General features: G+C 39.1%; 1 protein-coding gene across 4 annotated transcripts in view; it reads right to left on the bottom strand.

The window, feature by feature from the left end:
* Positions 1-25,479, bottom strand: part of KANSL1 (KAT8 regulatory NSL complex subunit 1) — a 158,342-nt gene that overhangs the window by 127,766 nt on the left and 5,097 nt on the right. The window contains exon 1 of one of the 4 annotated variants that reach the window (XM_074320694.1): positions 10,325-10,437. The exons of 2 other annotated variants lie outside the window; for them this stretch is intronic. The gene's annotated coding sequence lies outside the window, so the exon portion shown is untranslated. Of the gene's footprint in view, positions 1-6,108; positions 6,248-10,324; positions 10,438-25,479 lie in introns of those variants that run through there. One more of the 4 variants, XM_019732940.2, reaches the window with a different exon arrangement.

Raw genomic sequence — 25,479 nt, forward strand, 5'->3', positions numbered from 1 at the left:
TTATTTTTGGGGTAGGTCTTATTTTCGGGGAAACACAGTAGTTAACCTGAGCATGCTATGTTGAATGCATCAGGTGGAGATCTATTCTGAAGTTAAAGGGGATGTCTGATCACAGTGATAACAACCTAACAAGAAATAGGCATCAACTGAATCTAGGACAGACTTCATCTACCTCAAATTCCAGTCACTTATATTGCCAAGCATCTGCACTCAGACTGGCAAACTTTTTAATCTATTAAATTTGGTTACATAAGCCGTCTGAAGGCAGTATCTATCAAAATTCTAAATGCAATTACTCAAACTTGTACTTAGTAGCTGGACTTCTAAGAACCTACCCAATAGAAATATTCTCAGATACAAAAACATGTATGTACAAGTCTCTCACTTAAGAATTATAATGCAAAAAAAAAAACTCTAACCACCTTAAACTTAAAAAAGACACACTAGATTATACAGCCATTTTAAAAAAGAACTGTATGTTATGAAAAACCTGATATATAGCTAAGTGGGGGGGGAGATCAAGCTACATAAGTACGATCCCATTTTTAATATAAATAGAAAAACATTTTGAAGAATGACTACATATCAAAATATTAATTTATGTTTATCCTATTTCTAACCTATCACTGAATTTAAATTTCCTACCAGTCTAGCTCACAAAAATACAAAGAGGAAAAAAATGAACTTTTATCTCACTTCTTTCTAACAAACTCTAATAAAACAAGTGTTTGAACAATCCTAAAATCAGGGACTTCTTGAAGGGTCCAAGCAATTCAAAAGCAAACAAGTTATTCTTGGCAGGGATCCCTGACCAAATTCCAGGGATCTCACTAAAACCTACCTTTCACTTACTGAATTAATGATAAATCAAAATTAATTTTTCCAATGCCAGGGAAATTTTAAAAATTAATACTAACATCCTTTCATTCTCTTGGGAGGCTAAAGGGGAAACTAGGAGGGGCAAGCAGTAAACCAGTAACTGCAAAAACAGCTGCCCAATTTGTTTTTTTGATACATACTTAAGGTCTTCAAAATCCTCAGTTCTCCATGATAATGTATGAACAGTTTAATGAAACTTTCCTGACAGTTCAACTTATCAAACCAGTATTTCTACAAAGCCTTATACTAGCAAACATCAGAAATTAAACTAATTAACTTTCGCCTCTATCCCTTCTCACCCTCTGGTAGAAGTGCTAATAAGCAGTCACAAAGGCCAAATAGCAAGTGGCAAGAGAAAGCCTGAATATCAGTTTTCAGCAATTTTTGGTTTAACAGTCTAACAACAAAATTGTTATTCATCTTTTTTATTCCCCAACACTTCCCCTCCAACTGAGATTAACCAAGTCTGACCTTAAACTGCTCCTTTTTTAAAAAAGAAATTAAAAGGTGAGGGACTCCATTAAGTTTGATGCCACCCAAGCAACTTTTTCCAAACAAGGGCAGAATCTGCTGTAGTTAAAATTCAGAGTGATATCTCATTTGGGATTCCTGGTTCAAGTAACAAGAACCAGAGTTTTTGATAACATCTAGATAAAACTGCACTGAATTTACCTCCACCTTACATTTCCTGATTCTCAAAAGCTTGGGGAGAAACTGTAATTCTAAAAAAAAAATTAGAACTGGGGGTGGGGGGGGAGGCAAGCTTATAGTCAACAACAGTAAAATATACAGACAAATTAATTCTCAGTTAAATAATTCCTTAATAGGTCAGGATATTCAAATGTTAAAATTTTATGGAGCTAGCTTAAAATCTTGAAAAAGCAAAAAAAAAAAAAAAAAAAAAATCTTGAAAAAGCAAGCCTTGCTGAAAGCAATATTAATTAAGCAGCTATTATTTGCCAGACACCACTACCCAACAGAAGGAACAAGAATTTAAAAGGTCTCTCCACCTTGAGGGCCTCTTGGCATAAAGGTTTAAAACCTTCATATACAAATCTTTAAGTTCTTTCAGACTACCCAAGTTTATTTGCATTTCTCTTATGAGTTGTGCTTTCTACTTTGAAGTCAGTTTTCTTCATTTTAGGTTTACCTTTATTCTACCAAAGAAAAAGCTTAACACACAAACACACACACACACACACACACGCGCACGCCAATTTCAGACCTTTTTGGAATCCAGGCTTTTTGTAAATCACACCTATTGGTTTATTTTCTCCTATACATTTTACCCTGCATTCTAAAACACAGGCACATGGCATAGCGTAGAAACAAATGATAACTGAACTAACAGTGACCCTCCCAATTGTACATATTGGTTTTTCCTCTGACCCACAATTGTATCCACAATCTGCAAGTGACACCCAAGGATACCATTTACCCGCTACCTCTTCTTGTGGCCTTCAAATATTGGTGATATTTGTCTTTTCTAATTCATATTCTCTTTACTAACCATTATTGTGGTTCATTATTTGATCTCACATTTCAGAGAATGGGAAGTACTGATGAAAGAGTCTTATGAATTATTACACTCTGGCAGGAATATTTTTGCACAACTTTTAACATGCCCAGAGGCTATTATGCAATTTATTAGGATAGAAACTATAATTTAAACGTACATCTTCAGAAGCAACATGAAGACTCAAAAACCAGTCTTAATATAGATTTCCAAGAAATAAAGCCCTATTTTAGGTAAAAGACCTGGTCCAAATACTTTCTCCACTGACACAGTAAGCAGGCCAGGTGTTTGGGACCATTTTATTTGAGACACCTGCACTGTACTTCTTTATAAAGTGATCAAATAAAAGGGCACTAATGTAAAATATGCTTCCTGAGTCCTAGAACACTATAACCAATCAAGGCAGAAACTTACTTAAAATAGAAAGAGGGCAAAGAAAAGGTGCTTTAAAACTCTAAATAATCAACAGAAGGCCGCATACTTAATCTGCACATTTCCTCCTTTCCAAACTCAAGGGAATGGAGAGATTCTTTGAGGGAAAAAGAATCATTTAAAAAATATCTCTCTTCAGGAAGGAAGTCACGTAAATTTCTGTGTCTTAATGGCCTCAAAGAAGAAAAAAATAACCCCTACCAAGCCCTGAGGGAAGCTGACTAAATATAAAAGGAATAAGCATTACTCTTTAAATGAAGGATTTTCAATGACTGTTGTTTAGAAAATACAACATGGATTTGTACAATGGTTTTTACATTTAAAAATTCTTTTCTAGTATAAAAAGGTAACTAGCTTTATTCACAAAGTTCCTAACTAGAACCTCTCAAATCAAATATTAAAATACCTTCTCAAACCAGCATCACCAACCACAATGGCCCTATGTTTACAGGTTACATGAGTCAGGTTATATCAAACAGAACAAATCTAAAACTTATTTTACTTTAAAAATACAATTAAAATCTGTGGTCAACCCAATAAAATCCAGAGGATGTAGGTTACAGTGTAGCATTACTAGAGCTAGAAGAGTATTGGCAGTGTTTGAAGAAGGAAAAAATGGAGTAGAGTTATCTTCCCTCTCACCTTGATAAAAGTTCAAAAGTGAACTAAGGCTTATTCATTTTCTAGCTTCCAGAATTTTCCTCAACAGGATAATAATAAGTCACCTAACAATCAAAGAATGCTCTGCAAGTTTAGCCACAGAAATAACATGTGTAGGCAAGAAGAAAGAAAATCAGACAAAAATTTAACATCTCACTTTGGTGAAGCACAAAAGTCAAATACTAATGTTCTGAATAACGCTTTCAGGAAAGATGCAGGAACACTTCTAAATACTTCACTTCAGTAGATTCATATAAGGTATAAGGATCAAAAACCCCACCCCATCCCACTTCAAGGCTCCACCAATATTTAACTGATCACTCTTTTTTAACTGTCTACAGACACAAATCACAAAATACTTATTTTATACATATTTCAAGGAGGCAGTCATCAGAGATCATCTTCACCATAATAAAGGTGTTAAAAATCTTTGTCACAGCTAATGTTTCTCTCCAACCAGTGCACACTTCAGAAATAAAAAGTTAACCACCTCCAGTCATGAGATCACTAAGAAATACATAAAATGCGCTAAAGGTCAAAGGCACTGCATACTTTATTGGAGAAACCTAGTGTAAATCAAAATCAAGAATTCCATGACCAAAATCAAAAATATAAATCAGTTACCCCACATTTATAATACATTTTTAAAATTCCCAAGGGATGAGCATTCTTACCTTGCCTTATTTTTAGAACTACACATCACACTGCACATATCACATGACATGATGTAACTGTTAGCCAAGAAAATGGCCCAAACCATTCAAAATATACATAGTAAAAGGACACAATTCAATGCATCCTTAAGAATCACTGCATTTCATATTTACTTTTAAAAAATGTTTAACTCAGTATTTTTTAAATTGTAAAAGTTGATAGTAACCTATGTAGAAATGAAATATACTTGGTATTTTATAAAATAGTAATTTACTCAATTATTAGGAAAAAACTGATACAAAGAAACAGACAACTGAACATTCTTCCAAACCTACACGATTAAAAGCAAATAAATATTCTCCAGATCAAAAGCACAAGAGAAAGGTAATGAAATACCTTGAGGTGAAGCACAATTATTACTCAAAAGTATTCACTTGTTGTTAGGAGAAAAGAAAAACCGTTTTAACTGACAAGCCTGCAGACAATTGAAAATTTCTAAATTGGTCAGACAGTATGTTAGAAAAGGAAGCAAGCATATCCTATAAGGGGGGGGAGGGGAAAACACACCCACTTAAGCCTTTGTAAATACTGGTACTTTAATTGACCCCAAAAGTAGGGAAAACAAAATCTATACTATTCTGAGATACGAAAAATATATTCCAATGGACTACTTTCCATACTTGAAAGTGCTTTAGAGACGAAGTCCAGTAACAATCTACAACTATATCATGATTATGCAAGTCAAAGATTATGTAATTTTATCCTTTATTATAAACGTTCTCGGACTCTAAAACTAAAACAACTAAAACGTTGTGATCTCTCGAATGGGGAGGAGAGAGGTTCTTTTGGGCTACAATTTAAAAATATAAACACACACCCCAAAACAAACAAAAAAACAATGATTGCTAGCCACGTGACAAAGGAGATGGCAACACCAGGATTGTGAATGGAGGGGAGGGAGGCGAGGCAGGAGGACTAGAGAGGTTTCTCGGAACTTTGGGGACCTCGGGATTTGGGTCACGCGACCCTTAAGATACCAAACTCTAGCCTTAAGAGTTGTACCGTTAATACTCTCAAATACAGTTTTATTAATAGGTCACGAAAAATGCACCAGTGACCTCTAGAATAAAGGGGAAAAAACGGAGGAGGAAAGAGCAATTTAAAGTGGCGCCATCATGTCACCCCGTTCTCCCCTAAGGCAATCCAATGAGCAATAGTTAAGTAACGTGTTTCTCAAAAAAAAACCACACTTGGATCCCGAAAATGGAAAACAAAGGGATTTTTAAGTAAAACATGAGGGTAGGATTATTTATTGTATGGAAAAACCACCAAACTATCTGCCGAGAATCAAAAGACCGTCAGCCGGAAAACAGGCCCCCCAAACTCACTTAAAAGCAAATAAATGCCTCTTCCTCTTTAGTTTAAAAAAAAAAAAAAAAAAAAAACACGTCCGCCTGAGGAAGACTAGATCTGAAAACCTAAGTGACCTCAATTTACAGGCAACAAAAATAATAAATAAATGAAACAAATAATCATTTCACTAAACAGAGTTGAGATACACACCGTGGAACGCACAAGATGTTTCGAACACAGAAAGGCCTTTTACAGTCAAGAGAAGTTCAAGGCGAGAGCCAGAGTTTGTTTTGGGATTTTTTTAACGGGAATAAATCGTTTTCTTAAGGCCTCATTTTTAAATAGAACGCCAAAGGAAAAGCTGGCGAACGAGGCGGCAGCTGGTGGGGAAGGGCCCCCGCACACCCCCGCCCTTGGGGCGACTCCCAGCCCCGGACCCGCAGCGGGGAAGCCCGAAGAGGCCATTTAAAGTTCCGGGGATTTTTTCCTGCCCTGCCCTGCCTTTCTAGTTACAACTAACAAAGAGAGGGAGAAATGGGAGCCACAGGGAGAGCGAGGAGAAGGAGAAAGGGCAGCGGGAGGAGGTGGAGGAGAGGAGCAGCAGAAGCACCTACCACGTGATGGAGGAGCGTAGCCCGGGCGGATTCAGCCCCACAAAATGGGCGCAGTTTGCAAACAGCCCCCGGCCTGGGCGCCGAGGGCCGGCGGCGGCGGGCGGGGGCGCGCGGCGGCGGCTCCGGCCCGGGCCCGCCGCTCTCCTCCCCCCCGGCGCCCGGAGCCGCCCTGACTTTCCGGGCGGGGGGGCGAGGCGGAGGGGGAGGGGAAGGCGGCGGCGGGGAGCGGCCGCTTTTTCTTCTCTTTCGGGCCCTTTCTCCGGCCTTCCTCGGCTCCGACGGGGCCTGGGCACGGCCGGGGACCGCAGCCCGGCCGGGAGGACGGACGGGCGGGGGCAGAGGGTGAAGCCGCCCCCCCGCCCCGCACAAACAAGCGCCGCCGTCTGCAGCCCGAGCCCGCACCCCGACCGCCACCCCCGTACGTCTCTTCCTGGCCGGAGAGCGCGCTCCGGCCGCCCCCCGCACCGCCGCGGCGAGACGAGTCGGCTTCGCTACGGCGCTCGGTTGTCCCGCCGGTTCGGCGAGCGGTGGCGGCGGTGGCGGCGGCACTGGGAAAATGGCGGCCGAGCTCCTTTTCCCTCCCCCCCTTTAATCTGAAGCGGAGGGAGAATGGAGCGAGCGAGCGAGCGGGCGAGCGCCGGGGACACGGGGAGGAGGGACAGCAGCGCCTCCGCCGGCTGCGGCTGCGGCGGCTAAGGGCCGCTCCGCCCCGGCGCGCCGCCAGGGGGCGCCCGCCGCGCCACCCCCGCGGGCCGCCAGGAGGCGCGGCCGCCGCCGCCGCCTCAGTCATGGCTCCTCGCCGCCGCCACAGTTTCTGCACCTCCATCTGCGGAGGCCGCGGTGGCGGGCCCCAGCTGCTCCCAGAAGTGCGGCGTCGGCACGCGGCACTGCGGCAGGCGGGGTAGGCCCTTGCTCTGGCCGAGGTGAGGCTAACCTGAGGCACTGACGCCGTCACATTCCCTCCTCGCCGGGGTTGGCGGGGCCGCGCGCCGGCTATGAGGGGCAAGGCGGGCTAGCGGGGTGGAGCGAGAGGACGTGAACGAGGAATTGTTTGCACTGTGTAGTAAACAGGCTAATGCCTGTTTACGGTGCCCACTATTCCAGGGTAAACGTGTGCTGAATCGGGTAGGAAGCTCCCTGACCAGTGAAGCGCTCCCTGCCGCCCTTTGTCCTAGCAGCCTGCCTCAGTACACTGCAGCACGCCTGGGTACTATCCCCAGCGCCGCGCTCCGCAGCCGCCAGGGTAAAAAAAAAAAAAAAGAAAAGAAAAACAAAAAAAAAAACAACACCCGCACGTCGTCATTGCGCAGGCGCAGGCCACGGCCCGCGGCGGGCCAGCCCAACAAGGGGAGGCAGGAAACGAGAGGGGAAGTGATGGCCCACCAGCGCCGGGCCCGCTGGGAACTGTAGTTTTCGTTAAGAAGTACGCGCCTTGTTTTGGGTGTCATGGCTTGGCAGATCCGCCAAAACAGGCAAATGGCATTACACAATGAGTATTTATGCTTCCTGTCGCCACCAAAAGGAAGTTCACTGCCATGCTGAAAGTTTAACAAAGAACACAGAAATCCAAACCTCAAAACAAAAAGCAAACATCCCACTTTACTACCAGAGTTGGTTTAAAGTACTGGCACTATAATTTCTCATGACCCATCTGTCAGTATATACCGTATTTCTTTGCTTTCCCAAAACAAGGCCTTAAAAATAATGGAACCTTTTCTAGATTTTAAAAATTCAGCAAATAATGCAGTGTCACATTTACATAAATGCATGAATTGTAATTCCACCATCCATTAAAACTTAAAAAAAAAAAAAGTTGCCAAAAGATGAACTAAATGCTTTGAGATGTCAAAAAAGAACTCTGGGATTCATCAAAATATTATTTTAAATGAAGACAAAAATGTTTCCAACAATTCAGTCATCAAATTCAGCAGATGAGAAGAGTATGGTTTACTACCAAAAATGAAAATGAGAAATGTTCAATACTGTTTTGTGGCTTACCAGAACCAATATCCGGTGGTATGCCTCACTTCTGCTAGTCAAAAAAACATCGTTTTAGTCCTTCTACAAACTTACACGAGCTCACCAGCTCCTACAGTATCTGCACCTATATTTTCATGAGTTACCATTTGTACTCTTAAAGTCACTCTCAAGCACAGTCATGGTTCTCAAATATCAAAAGCAAGCAGCTAAGGAAGTCACAGGGTCAAATTACACAAAGAATAAATTAATATATGGATACATGCTTGTATACACATCCAAAATGGATCCTGGTCTTGGCTTTTGAATTTATAATCCCAGGGAAGAAAATTTAGTTGATTTAAAAAATGTACCCACATATCTCCACATAAATATTAACAGTAATTTCACAAAGTATAGCAGAACTGTGTTAAACACACAATTCCAGGACCAATAGATGGCGAACTAGAGCCCTAATCTGAGGATTCTGAAATCTAAATGAGCAGAATGAAAACCACCAAATAAGGCAAAGCCCTTTGCAGTGTATACTTAAATGTTATGTCCAAAGATACCCACCACAAAATAATTAATCCTACTACTGCTTCAACTCTTAAAACTCAACTGCCAGATTTTAACTAGGCCCCCCAAATAGCCACGGTTATGAAATACATTTTTTCAATGATTAGGAAAAAGGTATAAACGCTCATTTCAACACATGCATTTTGGGGGAAAATAAATTCCAACTTTCCCTTTCTCTCATTGCTTAGACCAAGAATCAGGAATTCACAGTATTTATGGCACTTAAATCAGTCAACCTATTTTACACTCTTATCTCAAATCAGATTCTGCTTAGGCACCAATTTTTACAAATAAGGACATTCAAAGGTGAGCCACTACAAACACAAAATTTTAGGGAGAGAAATACAGTTTCTTAAAATTTCTCCAGAAACATAGTTTTTAATCAAGACTGATTAAAAACATAGACACATACTGCTCAACTTTTCAAATCATTCTTGGAATCATCATTGCCAATATCCACTCTATCCTAATGGATTAATTTTAACCCATTCTCTTTGCCAACGATTGGTTGTGAATGTGCATGGAACCTAATCCCAGCCAATGAGACATGAGTGGAAACCCACTGGAAGCCCTCCAAAAGAGGATTGTGAGAAAAGCCTCTTCAATCCTAAATATGAGATGAGGAAGAAACATTCCCTCTTCCTCAGACAGTGCTAAACAGGATACTTCAAACTACTACTGTCACCTTACAGCAAGCCTGAAGATACCACCACCATCAAAAGGGAGCAGAATGAAGAGTTGGCAAGAACTTTGGTCCTTAGTGACAGCATTAAGCCATTATATCAATCAATCCCGACATCTGTAAGACTTCTGGACTTCCAGCAACACAAGAACAATGTAACAAACATTTCTTTTATATCACCTTATTATTTATTCCTCAGAAAGGCCCTTCCTTCCTGTACACAACTCTGTACCCATCCTTGTCTTTATGTGTTCTTTCTGCTGGAAAAAGAGGACCATCCCTCCTCATCATCATTCCTTGTTCATTCCTTTCCCCCAATCCACCTCCAACTAATTTTTCCTTCAAGATATATTCTACCACACCACCATTATCACTTAACAACATAGGTAATTGGCACTCTATTACTCTGCTCTTGGTTAAATGCCCTGTGTAATTCCTCTGAGGTTGTTTTCATATATATCATTCTCACCTGAAACCAGCCTGAAAGTTCTTAAAGGCAGGAACTAAGGCTATCCCAATTTCAGATTTATTACTCTCGTCTGTACAATAAACATTCCAAAAAGGCACTAACTTCCCCACCATATACCTTCTAACAAGCCAGAAACTCCTAAGCAGAATGTTCTGTCATATGTACTTCACATGTACAAACTAATCTCACAAGGACAAGGGATTATTTTGTTTTACACTTTTTTTAAAAAGCAATTATATTAACTCAGGAGAAAGTCCCAAAGCTTAAACAATTCAGTTTCAAAAGGAAAGAGACCCAGTTTTCATTATTTACCACTGCATCCCGGGGACCTAACCCATAGCCTTGCAAACGGAGGCACTTCATAAGTATTTGCTAAATAAATGAAAAAAGGTATAGTGTGGTAATTACAAAGGTGTGATCAAAAAATACAGTGACTTTAAAAAAAATTATTACAATAAAAGACACATTGCCATTAGTCCCCCTCAAAATACTCCCCCTTTCTTCAAACACACTTATCCGATCATTCTTACCTTGTTCCAAAGCAGTTCTGGAAGTCCTCTTTCATAAGTGTCTTTAGTTGCCCTGTCGTGGCTGTCTCAATGTCCTGAATCGATTCAACATGTTACCTTTCATGGCCATTTTGACTTTGGGAAGAGCCAGAAGTTGCACGGTGCCAGATCCAGTGAATAAGGTGGATGAGGACACACCGTAATGTTTTTATTTGACAAACTGCCATATACCAGAAGTGATGTGTGACATGGAGCAGTCATAATGGAGGATGATTTACAGCACACTTTAAAACACACCTCCTCTCAACCGTAGCTCACACCTGACTGACTGCACCAAACAAATTGAAACTTGTCATACACTTATTTTATGCGCTGCTTCCTGTATTGAAGATCTCTGCCTTTCCATTGGACGGCTCTTGGCAACAGTATTCACTGTATTAATGTGATTACAACAGAAAGGCTCCGAGTCACACATCGCTTCTGGTACAGCAATTTCTGTCAAATAAAAACATGACGGTGTGTCCTCATCCACCTTATTAACTAGATCTGGCACCGTGTGACTTCTGGCTCTTCTCCAAAGTCAAAATGATTCAGGACATTGAGGCAGCCACAACAGCGCAACTAAAGACACTCACGAAAGAGGACTTCGAGAACTGCTTCAGAAAGTGGCAAGAACAATGGGATAAGTGTGTTCTAAGCGAGGAGGAGTATTTTGAGGGAGATTAATGGCAATGTGTCTTTTACTGTAATAAATTTTTATTTTTATTTAAACATTCACCGTATTGTTTGATCACACCTTGTAAGAGTATGGGATCCAGGGATAGCCTTAGATTTTATTCTGCCTCCATCACTTACCAGCCGAGTTACTTTGGTCAAAGTACTTAACCTACTGTAAGCCTGTAAGCCTCAGTTTCTGCCTGCTCTGTAAAAAGGAGATAATAATAGTGCCTACTTCACACTCATAAGTTTAACTACTATCATTATCATTATTATCAATAAATGAAGTTATTTTCCAACGTTCACTAAAAGATTAAAATATGAGATAAATAAAGGTCAGCACATTTCTCTTAATATAAACTTAAAATCCCAATCTACAGACTCTGGCAAACAATGTTTTCATTCATAAACTCAGATAACACTATATATAAAAATACTTTGAGTTCCCTAAAAACATTTTAATTCTGAAAAGGATTATTTACAATCATAAATCTAAAGCCACATTAAAAAAAGTTAAAATACATTTATTCTAAAAAAATTTAGTGAGCACCTATTAAGCTCAATACCGTGTTCTAGATATCACAGAAATGAACACATCAATCTAAGACAATATTAAAATTATACCATGAAAGAAACATCTTTAAACTGAAATTGATACACACTCTCATGTTAATGTCTAACCAACTAAATATTAAGTAGAAAGCCACAATAAACTGAATCAAAGTTAAGAAATTTAAATCAAAGAATTTTGGATATAGAAGAAATATGAAAGGCCAACTAGTTCAAGCTCCAAATTTTATTAGTGGGAAACGAGGCCAAGAGAGAGCAGTTAGAAAACTGCTCAAAGCCTCAAAGTTGAAGGACATGCTGGGATCAGGGTGTCCAGTCTCCAATTTTCACTTTTCCTACTGCATCACTGGCCTTCTAGAGTTATACCCTCCCAACAAAAACATGCTACGCACTTAGTAAATAAGTGCAAACACGATAAAGGTATGAAACCCAAACAATACTACCTATTTCAGTTTCACAAGTATCAAGATTTAGCCAAATATAAGTAAAAGAAAACGCTCACACTAATTACAATGACTATAAAACTCAGAAATCAAGATTTTTTTCACTAAATGGAGGTCTCAACTGATTCAAAATATCATTATTCTTATGTACTCAGTGCAATAGCAACAAACTCATTAAGATTAAACAATTTAAGTAATTTGAAAAACTTGTAAATGGCAAAGTATTATAAGAATGCATGACATTCCTTAGTTTCAAACCCACTTATCTAGATGATTTTCATCCTTGTACTAGAGATAGACTTCAGAATTTATATAAAGATATTATTTTACCATCTCTCCATAGAAGTAATCCCATAACTCATTAAGAAAAACTAATCTTAGGCAACCTCATGATGTAACTCTTGTTAGTTGTGAAAACAATAACTAAAGTTACAGGTTAACCCTGAAAGCACTCCTAAATCTAGAAATAATTTATGTGGGGATAATTCAGAAGATAGTACTAAAATTCAACTGAATACAACTAAACCACTTAACGAAACAAGTCAGGTGCTCTCAGGCTATCAGCTAAATTAAGATCTAACATCCAAGATTGATGGTTTTATCCTCTGCAGTCCTAGACTTCAAAGTAGCTACACAAGTACTGACTTCTAATGCATGCATTTCCACCAGGAATTTCTATGAATATTTTAATAGTTTCTCAAGGAGTGAAAGAACTAAATTGATTATTTATGTGGACTTTAATTAATTCTAATGCTTTGAACTTCAGTATAGAACATTGTAAAATTCCCAAATAATTAGAATAAACCAAAAAAGTTAACTGACCAAACATAACAAAAGGAGGGCTCTAGTAGACTGATTTTGCAGGTGAGGCAATGTCAAATGAAGCAGTTTGCCCAGGACCTAAACACTGTATCAGATAATAAACTTGAATGTCACAATTTGCCCAAAATTTACCAAGAAACTACCGGGTTTCTTTCCCAAATGAAATGTAAAGGTAAACATGCAGAAGAACCTCAAGGGAGCTATGAGCAGCTAAGCTGTGGAAGGCCTGATAGAGTCAGAGGGCAAAAAAAAGTTCAAAGAGAAAAAGAGGCAACAGGTGCATAAGGCAAAAGGCATTTAAAAAAATTTTTTTAAGTCAGTTTCTGAGTCAAAAGTGAAGATGCAACTTCTAAATTCTTGCTCTGAGGGCAAAGCAAACCTAGAAATTTTGGAGCAAGCACACCTGTTCCTTCCAATAGAGAGACACTCCATTCTTGGAAAGGAACATTACTTTTTAATCCACTAATTCCTGGATTCTTGAACTGGGTTCTCGTGTACACTCTGGAGCATACAGCTATGGGCTAGGGAGTAACTGAAGCCACTCAATAAACAGTACCGACCTTACTGAAGTGTCAATTTAAAGATGACAGTAAAATCAGACACACTTTTGTTAAAATAAACACAAAAATACTACGGAGCAAAATGCAAAACTTTTAGTTTTTCAAGAGAGAGGAGGAGTCTTCAGAGAAATGTCCTTTTTGTGACAAGCTGCTCTGGATAATCCCAGACGCTGACAGTACTTTAAAGGAAAAGTTGGAGAAGCACTACTTTAGAACATTTATAGCTAAATAAGCATGCCAAAAAACAAACAAACAAAAAATACAAAAACCTAAACATAGTCCCTTTATACAGATAATGAAACCTGAAAAAAATCTAATGTAAAAATTGTCATGGGTACAGCACTATAAATGAGACCATAAGGTACTAAATACGTAACTAGAATTCAGGAAATGCTAAAGTCCGTCTTATCTCTGTCACTCATTTACTAAATCATATATAATTTTCTTAACAGCAATCTTTTTTCACCTCTGAATTAGACTGAGAAAAATAGAATACAGGGGGCCGGCCCGGTGGCTCAGGCGGTTGGAGCTCCGTGCTCCTAACTCCGAAGGCTGCTGGTTCAATTCCCACATGGGCCAGTGGGCTCTCAACCACAAGGTTGCCAGTTCAATTCCTCGAGTCCCGCAAGAGATGGTGGGCTGTGCCCCCTGCAACTAAGATTGAACACGGCACCTTGAGCTGAGCTGCCGCTGAGCTCCTGGATGGCTCAGTTGGTTGGAGCATGGGCTCTCAACCACAAGGTTGCCAGTTCGATTCCTCGACTCCCGCAAAGGATGGTGGGCAGAGCCCCCTGCAACTAGAAAACGGCAGCTGGACCTGGAGCTGAGCTGTGCCCTCCACAACTAAGACTGAAAGGACAACAACTTGACTTGGAAAAAAGGCCTGGAAGTACACACTGTTCCCCAATAAAGTCCTGTCCCCCTTCCCCAATAAAATCTTAAAAAAAAAAAAAAAAATAGAATACAGTATTTGGTATTTTCAACCAGATTTCAAATTAATGCTCACAATCAAATTTAGAGAGAAATTCAACTAACAAAGTTTGTCCCAAATGAACTAACTTCAACTAGCAGAACAAAAAAATAATAAAAGAGCTAAATGAAACTACATCTTCTGGGTATAAAGAAGAAAAAAAAATTCCCCCTGTGTAGGGAAAGAGAAAAACTACTCACACTTTCTAGCGTATCTATGGGGGCAGTATCAAAATGTGATCTTGCTGGTAATAGGCCAGTGGATTACATTTTTATAACAATACAACAGTAATATTTTGCATTCTTGCCTTGAATGATTTTCAGTAAAGCTGGAGATCCCCTTAAAATTCTATCATTAATTCCCATTCATTCATAAACATTTAATTTATTGAATGCCTACTGGATGCTAAACACTGTAGTACCTCTGGAGGAAAAAAAAATGAGTCACCATGATAAGCTATGCGGTAGTCAAGAAAAATCCCTATTTACTGATATTTTAAGTGGTTAAAAATTCAAAGCTAAGAAATAAGAGAACAATCAGCAAAATTTTACTGCTTTATGCTTCCAAGTCCACTCTCTTCTGGCCCTTTGGTGAAGCTTTCCTAAACAACCACCCCAAGAATGCTAAAATTAGGTGTTATTTACAGCATAACCAACATGAGGTAACAAACCAAGTACTCCAAAATAAAACTAAGAGAAGAGATTAAGGAACTAAGTAGGAGGCAAGGATCTAAAATGCTTGACTTGGAACCTCTACCCTGAATGTCTCAAGATAGGCAAAAGGTGTAGAAAAGGAAAATTTGTGACCCAATCCAATTGTATTTAACTCTGTATCGCCCTTTCATTCTCAAATATTTGCTATTACCCTGGGGGCAAGGCCAGAACGATGCAATTGGGGGAGGGGGGTGTAGGTGGAGGAATAGTCTTTTCAGCAAACAGTGCTGGGACAACTGGATATTGACATACAACAGAATGAAGATGGATCCCTATCTCACACCATACACAAAAATTAATTCAAAATGGATCACAGGCCTAAATATATGAGGTAAAACCATAAAATTCCTAGAAGAGAACAAGAGTAAATCTTCATTATCTTATGTTAGGCAATGGTTTTTAGCTATGGCACCAAGAGAACAAATAACAAAAAATACATAGATTGGACATCATCAAAGTTATAAAGTTTTGTGCATTAAAGGACCCCATCAAGAAAGTGAAAACACAACCGATAAAATGGGGCAGAATACTACAAAATCATGTGATGAGGGACTTGTATCCAGAATATCTAAAGAACTCCTACAACTAAGCAATAAAAATACAATCCAGTTAAGCAAAGGATTGGGCAGAATTAGAGATTTCTACAAAAGAAGATATACAAATGGCTAATAAGCACATGAAAAAAATCTCATCATTAGTCATCAGGAAAATGAATTCAAAACCACAATGAGATACCACTTAACACTCACACTAGCATGGCTATAATCAAAATAACGGACAATTATAACTATTAGCAAAAATGTGGAGAAATAAGACCCCTCATACATTGCGGATGGGAATGTAAAATGGCATAGCTGCTTTAGAAAACAGTTTGGTGGTTTCTCCAAAAGTTAAACAGTTATCATATAACCTAGTGATTCTACTCCTGTTATATACCCAAGAGAACTGAAAAAAGGTACCCAAACAAAAACTTGTACAAGAATGTTCATAGCTGCATTACTCATAATAGCCAAAAGATGGCAACAACCCAACTGTTCATTAACTGATTAATGGATAAGCAAAAATGGGGCATAGCCATGCAATGGAATATTAGTTGGCATAAAAAGGACTGAAGTACTGATATATGCTACAACATAGATGAACTTTGAAAACATGCTCAGTGAAAGAAGCCTGTCACAAAAGAACACATATTATATGATTTCATTGATATGAAATATCCTGCATAGGCAAACCATGGAGACAGAAAGTAGGTTAGTGATTGCCAGGGGCTGGGACAAAGGGAATAGAGAGTGACTACTAATAGATACAGGGTTTCTTTTTGGGTCTTGAAATGTTCCAAAATTAGATTGTGGTGATTAATGTACAACTCTGAATATACTAAACAAAATTTGTGTATTTTAGTAAATTTTACGATACATAAAGTGTATCTCAATAAAGCTATAAAAAAAAAAACGACGAAGCCAAAATAACACTCAGTTTCTAAACAGTTTCACTTTGACCCCCCCAAAATAAAGTTGAACCACTTGTGAAAGTATCAGAAGGCAAGCTATAACTCTGCCACTTATTTCCCCTTGAGAGATTACCTCAGAGCACTAATCTGCCTTTATGTTACATCTGCAAACTCATTGCCAGCAGTGTATATAAGAAAAAAATCAGGTTCCCATCAAATTCAAGTTACTCTAAATTACTCTATGTGAGAATTAAATGAGGAAGACCCAAGATGTCATCCGTACAGTCATCTATGGGAATAATACTACAAACTAGGACATCAGTAAGTAAGTAAAGAGTTTAAGGAACACAAAATCCTATTACTGGAAGAAGGGTTATCTTCAGTGAGATAGGATTGGAATGTATTATTATTTTAAAAGCTTCAACAAAAGCAGTAACATTATACTTTGCCTGAAGAATATTATAACACATGCTTGGCAAGCCTTCTATAATAGGGTAGTTCAAAGAGAAAAAATTTGGTGTTGTCATCCCGGCGCTATCTGGAGTGCAAAGAAGATGCCCCGATCCACAAACATAGGATCTAAGAGGAAGAGTAGGTGCTGAACAGGAAAAAATATGAGTCAACTCATTTCCAAACCAGATTGTTCATTTTATTTTTTACCCCCATAAGTCAACACTTGTTGTTTGCATATGGTCCAACATAAACGTGATTAGCAGCTAAGTCTATTCCCCAATAATCACTAGACTGACACAATTAATGCTGGACTGGCATTCAAGTTCTAGCTCTACTGACTCCCACTAAGTAGCTATGTGACTTTGGGGAAATGACTTCACTGTTCTCAGTTTCTTCATGTAAAACATAAGAGAGCTTGACTAACTTAAATCAAGGTTTCTTTTCAACTCTAAAGCTCATTGATTCAGAAACCTGAAAACTACAACAATAATAATAACGCAGTGCTCAACAATCTAAATGTTTAACAACATAAAACTTCTCTGGGAGGGAATTGATGTAAAATTTTAAATAATACAATAAATGCTTTCTCAAAAAAATATTAGACCCTACTAAGACATACACATATAACAGAAGTTCGTTCTAAATTATAACAAAAAAATGACATGTATGACCCACTAGTAATAAGACATAAAAAAATACATAACCAACATTCTGTAAGTCAGGAAAAACTAAAAATGTATATTACCACCCAATTTTAGAAAAGAAAATCTAGCCTTTAGATAAAATTATGTTTAAAAAGCAAATGTGTAATACAAATCCTAGAGATGGACTTTAAAATACTTTACTGAATGCAAGAGATCAAAAAAGTCAGGTGCTCCACCATAATTTTTGAATTGCTAAGTCATGTGGGGGTGAGGGAGACAAATGGGGGATCAGGAGAGGAGGAGGAAAACAACTTTTCTCAAAATAGACTTTAACAAAAATGAGGAAAAGTACTAAAAGACCATAAATTGTAGCTAACCAGGAGCACTAAGAAGACCTATGTAGGCAAAACAATGAAAACCTGGCAAGGAAATGCAAAGCCACAAAGCGATGGCTTAAATACTAGGTATATAAAAAGCCAGGTGCCAAATAACGATGGGATGGGTCGTTTGAGGGACAGGCCATAAACAGTGATAAAAGCAAGTCAGCTGATAGGCCTAACTTTAATTTGTTTCAATATTTATTGAGGAAGACATAAGGAAGAAAAACCTATTTCTAAATTATTCTTTAAAGCATACAAATCACTGATAGTGAATCAAATTCATCATTAAACAACCAAGATGCTTCCAAACCAATGTATCAGATGTTAGTCATGGAGTCCCAAAGTATTCTATGCATTTTAAAAGAATTTAAATACAAAATTATAAAACTGCAGGGAAGAACCTCCTGGCTGACAGTCATGTGAGGGGAGTGACCTCCTATAAACCCAAGACAGAATCTGGATCTGTGCCCTTCAACATTTACCCAGCCCCTTGCTTAACTCCTGGCATACTTAGGCACTCAATAAATATTTGCTGAATAAAATGAACGAAAATATGCCATCAATATAAGTCCCATGTAGTCAAGAGAAGGGCTCTAGCTGCAAGCTTCAAATCAGCCAAACTGGCAAATCTCTCATAGAGGATGGGATCAGAAGAAATATCAGCATGAACAACCTTCTGAGGAAAAGACAACGTGGCTTCTAAAAGAGGAAATCATGGGGCGGCAGAATGGCTCAGTTGGTTAGAGCCATGAGCTCTTAACAAGGGTGCCTTGCCGGTTCAATTCCCACATGGGACTGCGCCCCCTGCAACTAAGATTGAAAACGGCGACTGGACTTGGAGCTGAGCTGAGCTGCGCCCTCCACAACTAGATTGAAGGACAACGACTTGGAGCTGATGACCATGGAGAAACACACTGTTCACCCCAATATTCCCCAATTAAAAAATAAATAAATAAAATAAATTACTTTAAAAGAATAAAGGAGGAAATCACACAACAGTCTACTCAAATTCTCAAAAGGAGAAAGTGTGTGGGCTTTTATAAAAGTATATAATGTATGTGGGCTTCTATAAAAGTCTTGATAAGATTCTAAATAAAAGGTTATTTAAAAAAAAAAAAAACCTGAGTGCAATCACAAAATTGAGAATGCTTACCATAGATGGGGCATGATTTAGACAGCGAAAATTATGGGTGGAAGTGGAGGCACTTCCCCAAATTAAGAAATATAAGCAGAAAATTGATCTAGGTAATGTTTTGTAAATGCTGTATTTAACATTTTAATAAATTGTATGAAAAATATACAGAAAATTCTCCATTTTTCAAATGGAATGACAAGCTTCCTGATAATACAATACTACACTGAGTTGAAAAAATAAGGGAACTAAGAGATGGGAAGGATTTTTAAGTGTATCAAATGAGAAACATTTGCAAACACTAGGGTTTATTTTCAGCTTAGAATCAAATCCTTTGGCAAGCACGAAAGTTGTCTAAATATCTGAAGGGCTGTCCAGCAAAAGAGGAACTAGAGTTGCACTAGGCAGTTCCTGTACAGACAAATAAGGCCCAAAGTGAAAACTGCAGAGGCACATTTCACCTCAACATTAGGTCAAGCTTTCTAACCACCAGATCTCACTAAAAAGGTGATTCTTACCCTGAGTTACCTCTAAGACCCACTGAGGTAGAAGAGGCTAAAATACTGCAGTCAGGAAAATGACAGGTGTTGATTATAGCACGGACAAATCAAAAGTAAGGCATTTACAGGAAAAAAAATCTAGTTGTACCTAAAGAATTCACAGTTTCTAGTCAAAAAGGAATTTTTGAATAATTATAGAATGTTTCCTAAAGACGGTGTGATGTTATATGCAAAAAAAAGGGGGATGAAGGGGTTGCAAATTCTGTTGCCCACAAGGAAAAGACTGTAAACAGAACATTTTCCCATCCTAACAAATCATAATTTAGCTATATCTGAAATGCAGTTCTGATTGGTTACAATAAGTCCAGAAAGGCAAAGCAATGCTGACAAAGATCCAGAGAAGTGTAGATGGAAGGACTGGAGGCTGAAGGAGGCTTCATTAGAGCCTACATTTTAAAATCAATCATTTTCAGTTGAGAACCACGGAAGCCAAGGGGCACTATGATCAAAATCAGAAAATGTATCAATATGGTAAAAACTAACTTATTCACCAAGTCTCAGATGTTAAGCTTTTAAACTTGAAAAGGTTGAGTCTTTTTTTCTACAACAGATTAAAAAGAAACTTGTAGAATGTATCACCAAGAGGTATTTAAGGTTAAGACTACTCAAGAAGTGCATAAATTTATGTATATTAAGTCCACTCTGGGGTCCTAAAGGATAGAAGCAATGTCTGAGTTGAGGCCTTAAATTTCTGAGATTAACATCTTATAAGATAACAATGGCTCACTTCCAGACATCCCTTGGTGCGGACTGAGACCAAACAATCGGCTGATAGCCTCCCTCTCTAATAGACTCAGTGTCGCTTGTTGGTATAGTTTCTTTCATTCTTTTTTCTATGTACTATGTACATGTGTGTGATATATACTCTTTAGTTTTTATAAATTTAGAATCCTCCTTATACAGCTATGTATCCTGAATTTTTCATTTATCATATACTCAACATTCTAAGACATTAAAAATTCTTCAAAAATATTGTTTTATGGCTGTGTAATCATCCACCTTTAAATATGCCATAATTTACCCATTAATCTTACTGCTCATTGAAGTTTATTTTCAATTCTCACTAGTATGAATAATGTTTCAATGAATATCTTTGTTTACAAATCTTTCTATGTATGTCTGTTTTTCCCCCTTAAAATAAATTCCTGCAAGTGGAACTACTGAGTTAAGGACATCTTTAGATGTGTTGCCAAAATATCGTTCAGAAAAACTGAGCCCAATGCACAGTTCCACTAGCGGTTTTGGAGGCTGCCCCCTCACCACCATTGACAACAAACTTAAACTGCCATCTGATAGGTTAAAAAATAGCATATTATTTTAATCTGCATTCCTTTGGTTACTTATCAGAATAAAAATGTTTCTTCTATGCCTCCTGGCCATTTGTATTTCTTCTTTGTGAACTCGATCATGTTCTTTGTCAGTAAGGCTTTTCTTCTAGCTCTAACAAACTTTTTGAAAATCAGAGCTAGAGTCACATATCAGTGACTTCAGCTCCCCCTGCTGGCCAAAAAATGACTACCACGATCAAGACCTATATAAAAATAAACCGGCTACAATTACAAGCTTGTCCATTTTCTGGGCTGTTTGCTACAAACACAATTTACATGCAGTGACAAAAGATAAAATGTTGTGTCTAAACTCATACTTAACAGAGCCGTGATGGAGAAGGAGAGAGGGAACACGTGATCGCTAATGAATAAGAACTAATCTCTAAAACTATCACCACACCTAAATAATATTTATTTTCCTATACTTCATTCTAATAATGTGAAAACATTCTAGTTACCCGATGACACTGGGTTGTCAGCAAACTGGCTCTCAATAAGAAAACAAAAACACCTGTATCCTTCATCATTCAATGGAAAGATTAAAAAACAAAACAAACAAAAAAAACCCCCACCTCTTTGTAATCCTTATTCCAAAGCTACAAAACTGCTCACATTGAAGATCGGATCCTAGAGTTCCCAAGGGGAAGGCCAGGATTTGAACGTGGATGGGACTAGTGTAGCTTTTCCACCAGTACCCTCCTCAGATGCACTTCCCAGGTCAGGCAATGCAGCCCTCAGACCATCCATTAAATGCACATTTACTCAGTGCCATCACACGGCAAGCAGTGATGATACAAGATGAGACAGCTCCTACTCTCAAAGACCTGAGATGAACTGGGTGAGAGAAGAAAACCTGCAATCGCTGTATAGAAGTGCTACGTATACATCCACACTCAAAGGCCATGCGTGGGTACATACGAAGCTCTCAGTGTCAGCTACTGTTGTGGTTACTGTTATCAACATCACTGTTAGTTTCTAGAACAGGGTGGAGGCCATTTTAAACAGGCAACTGCAAGTGTGAAGGCCCAGAGGCAGAGGAGCAACAGGTGCACAGAAGGAACCGCAAGCAGGTCAGCACCGTTGAGTATAGAGGTGCTCAGGCAGGAGCAGAGATAATCTGGCAGAAGCCAGATCGCCAAGGCCCTGGGTGCTTAGCAAAAAAATTTGACCGTTACCTTGAGCCACATTAGCCATTGGGGAGGAGGCACATAATCATATGATGAAATCTGCATTTTATAAGGATCACTTTGACAGCAACTTGGAAGGCAGTCAAAGACGATGATCAAAAGGTGACTGAAGGTCATGCAGGCAAACAAAGGGTGACGAAGGTATGATCTCAGAAGGGAGAAGTGGGAGTGACCAGGGAAACATTACGAGCTAGGATCTCAAGAACCTGGTGACTAATATGCAACAAGAGGGAATTTAGTGACTGGGTGGGTGATGGTATCACTCATGGGAGATGAAGATAGGAAGAGGATGGACTTGGGGAAGTAGACGAGGAGGTCAGTTTGAAATGAACAAGGGACATCCAAGTGCAAATGTCCAGGAGGCAGCTCTGTGTGTGGGACTGGAGATCAGAAGACCACTTAGAGCTAGAAAAAACACATTTGCAAACCATCAGTATTAAATGGATGGCGAATGAGACACAAACTCAACTAAGATATTCCCCAGGAACCGCAGAGGGTGAGAGGAGAGAGAGCCAAAGTAAGGCAAACACTGACACGAAAGAGGAAAAAAGTTTACAAAGAACTCTAGGAAAGAGCAGCCGGGGATAACGATGATGACAGAGGCAGCACACACACCACTTGTAATTTACTATGTGCCGGGCGCTCTTCCATGCGCTTCTTGTGTATTAACTCATTTCCTCCTCACAACCGTCCTGTGAGGTAGGTGTTATTATTTGTATTCTTTTATTATTTTTTCTCATTTTTCAGATGAGGTAACTGAGGTACAGAGACGTTCAATTACTTCTGCAAGGCCAATCCCCACAGCTGCTCTCCTGTCCACTACCTAACTTCATTTCCTCACTCCAGCCCCTGCCACTGTTACTCTGCCTCAGCCTGTCAGCTCTCCCAGGACTAGTCCAGTGGTCCCTCCTCCCACAGCCCCAACAATACTCCGTACTATGAACTCCTTCACTTCAGCATAGGGGGATAGAAGGAATCTGGGAACTAGACTCTGATGCAACTTACAAAGCAACTTTATAACATGCCTTTCTATCAAGAGCAGCCCCAGATCATTGTAAAAATCTGATGAAAGCAATGGACCCTTCCTCTCCATGAAATGCACATGGCAAAACCACATCATTTTGCATCTGGCTGCCTAAAAACTGTCATTCGTCATGTATTTTATCCATAGAAAAGTTCCTCCCGCTATCAGTAAAGATCTATTTCCTCTTCCTTAGCAAATAATTTATACAAGCATTAAATTAGAGGGAAGGGGTGCTGGAGGCTGGAACAAGGACAGTAACAAGAACAGTAGATACTAAGGTAGGAGATGGTGCAAATAAATAATAACATACAAAAGAATGTAAAGAATAGCTCAAGAGTACATACTAGTCCACCAATACAGTGCAGTTCATGGTCTCCAAAGACACAACACGGTAACTGATGGGCATCGTGAGGATCTTCAATAATTTTGTATTATTATTAAAAGGCAAAATTTTGCTCAGGGTGCTTTAAGGAGGCAGAGAAGCCTTTGAAACAGAGGAAACCATGAAACAGAGGTGCACACAGGCCAATGGTGAAAGGTAAAGTATAAAAACAAAACAGAAAGGCCAGCAGCAGCCGCATCATCAGGGACCTATGCTCTAAGTCTGAACTTTACCCAGAAGCCCGGGACGGGGGGGGGGGGGGGGGGGGGGGCGCGGATACAAGCCAAGGGCTGGCCAAATTAGTCAGGCCAGAGGAGGGACTTCCTCATGGTCTTACTATTTCTCAGGTGACCCATACTGTCTGCCTCAAAAATGACAGTTTGAAGGCAAAGGCTGGAGAATAACCATGCTATTAGTAGGCTGGTGCAGAATTGCAGTTTAAACGGTTAGAAATAATTGCAAAAACTGCAATTACTTTTGCACCAACCTAACAGCTTTTTCAAATATGGCATCTGACTGAATATAAAACATCTCTTTATTCACACAGGGAAGGGGGTGTAAATTCCACATTACTGGGTATCCTTACCTCCCAAACCCCTAGAGACAGATATCTGGGCCGAATTCTTACAGATTAAGGAAATCCCAAATTTCCATCAATTTCTACAAATGATGAGACACGGAGAGCAAGACTGTAATCTTGATCCTAATTTTTCAAATCAGAATATTACTGATACCAAAAAAAAGAATAACCTTACCTTCTAAAGATTCACTTTTATATAAATCTAAAGTTTCAATGATAACAAAATTCTATACATATCAAAGATAAATGAGAAGCCTAAGAAATAATCTACTTCTTTAAATTACATTACCAATTTGTACCAAAATGTTCATTTCCTGTATATCGGTGTTGAAGGCCTGCCACCCTTAATGAAATGACACAGTGTTGTTATGGGTTGAACTGTACACTGCTCCCGCCCCCCAAAAAATAGTATTTTTGGACTCCTAATCCCCAGTCCCTCAGAATGTAACCTTAGTTGGAGATAGGGTCTTTACAGAGGTAATCAAGTTAAAATGAGGTCATAAGGGTGTGCCCCAATCTAACATGGCTGTTGTCCTTTTAAAAAGGAGAATTTTTTAACACAAAACACACATACAGGGAGAACTCTATGTACAAAGGAGTTATGCTGCCACAAGCCAAGGAACTACCAGAAGCTAGAAGAGAGGCCTGGACCAGATCCTGGCCTAGCACCTTCCGAGGGAGCATGCTCCTGCCCTCAGACTTCCGCCAGCAGAACTGAGACCATCGATTTCTGTTGTTTTCAGCCACTGAGTTTGTGACACTGTTATGGCAGCCCTAACAGACAGGTGTCATGAAGAAAATGAGCAGCTCATGTTTAGTGAGCACATACCAAGTGTCATTCTAGGCACTTGGTACCAATAAACTCATTTAGCCCTTACAAAGTCCATCCCAGGTTCTAGGTATTCTAATTATACCCTTTCTACAAATGAGAACACCAGAGTTCTAAGAGGTTAAAGAACTTGCCCAACATTAGCCGGAGTCCTACTCTTATCACTAGGCTATAAAGAACTATTATCAATAGTAATTATAAGAACAGTCGTAGTTCACTGAGTCAAACTTGAGGTTTTTTACAAATATACACCAATTCTCTGAAATAAATGTTAATATTATTTCCAGTACAAAGAAGGACCCAGAATCTGACAGATTAAGAAATTGCCCAAAATTACACAACCAAGAATGCGATAGTGTATCTAATTGCCAACCAGAAGGAATAAACAATAAAAATCTTTTTATACTAAAACTTGAAGAGCAAGTGAAAATT

The sequence above is a fragment of the Rhinolophus sinicus genome, linkage group LG15, assembly GCF_036562045.2.
Source record: "Rhinolophus sinicus isolate RSC01 linkage group LG15, ASM3656204v1, whole genome shotgun sequence".
NCBI classification, from domain to species: domain Eukaryota; kingdom Metazoa; phylum Chordata; class Mammalia; order Chiroptera; family Rhinolophidae; genus Rhinolophus; species Rhinolophus sinicus.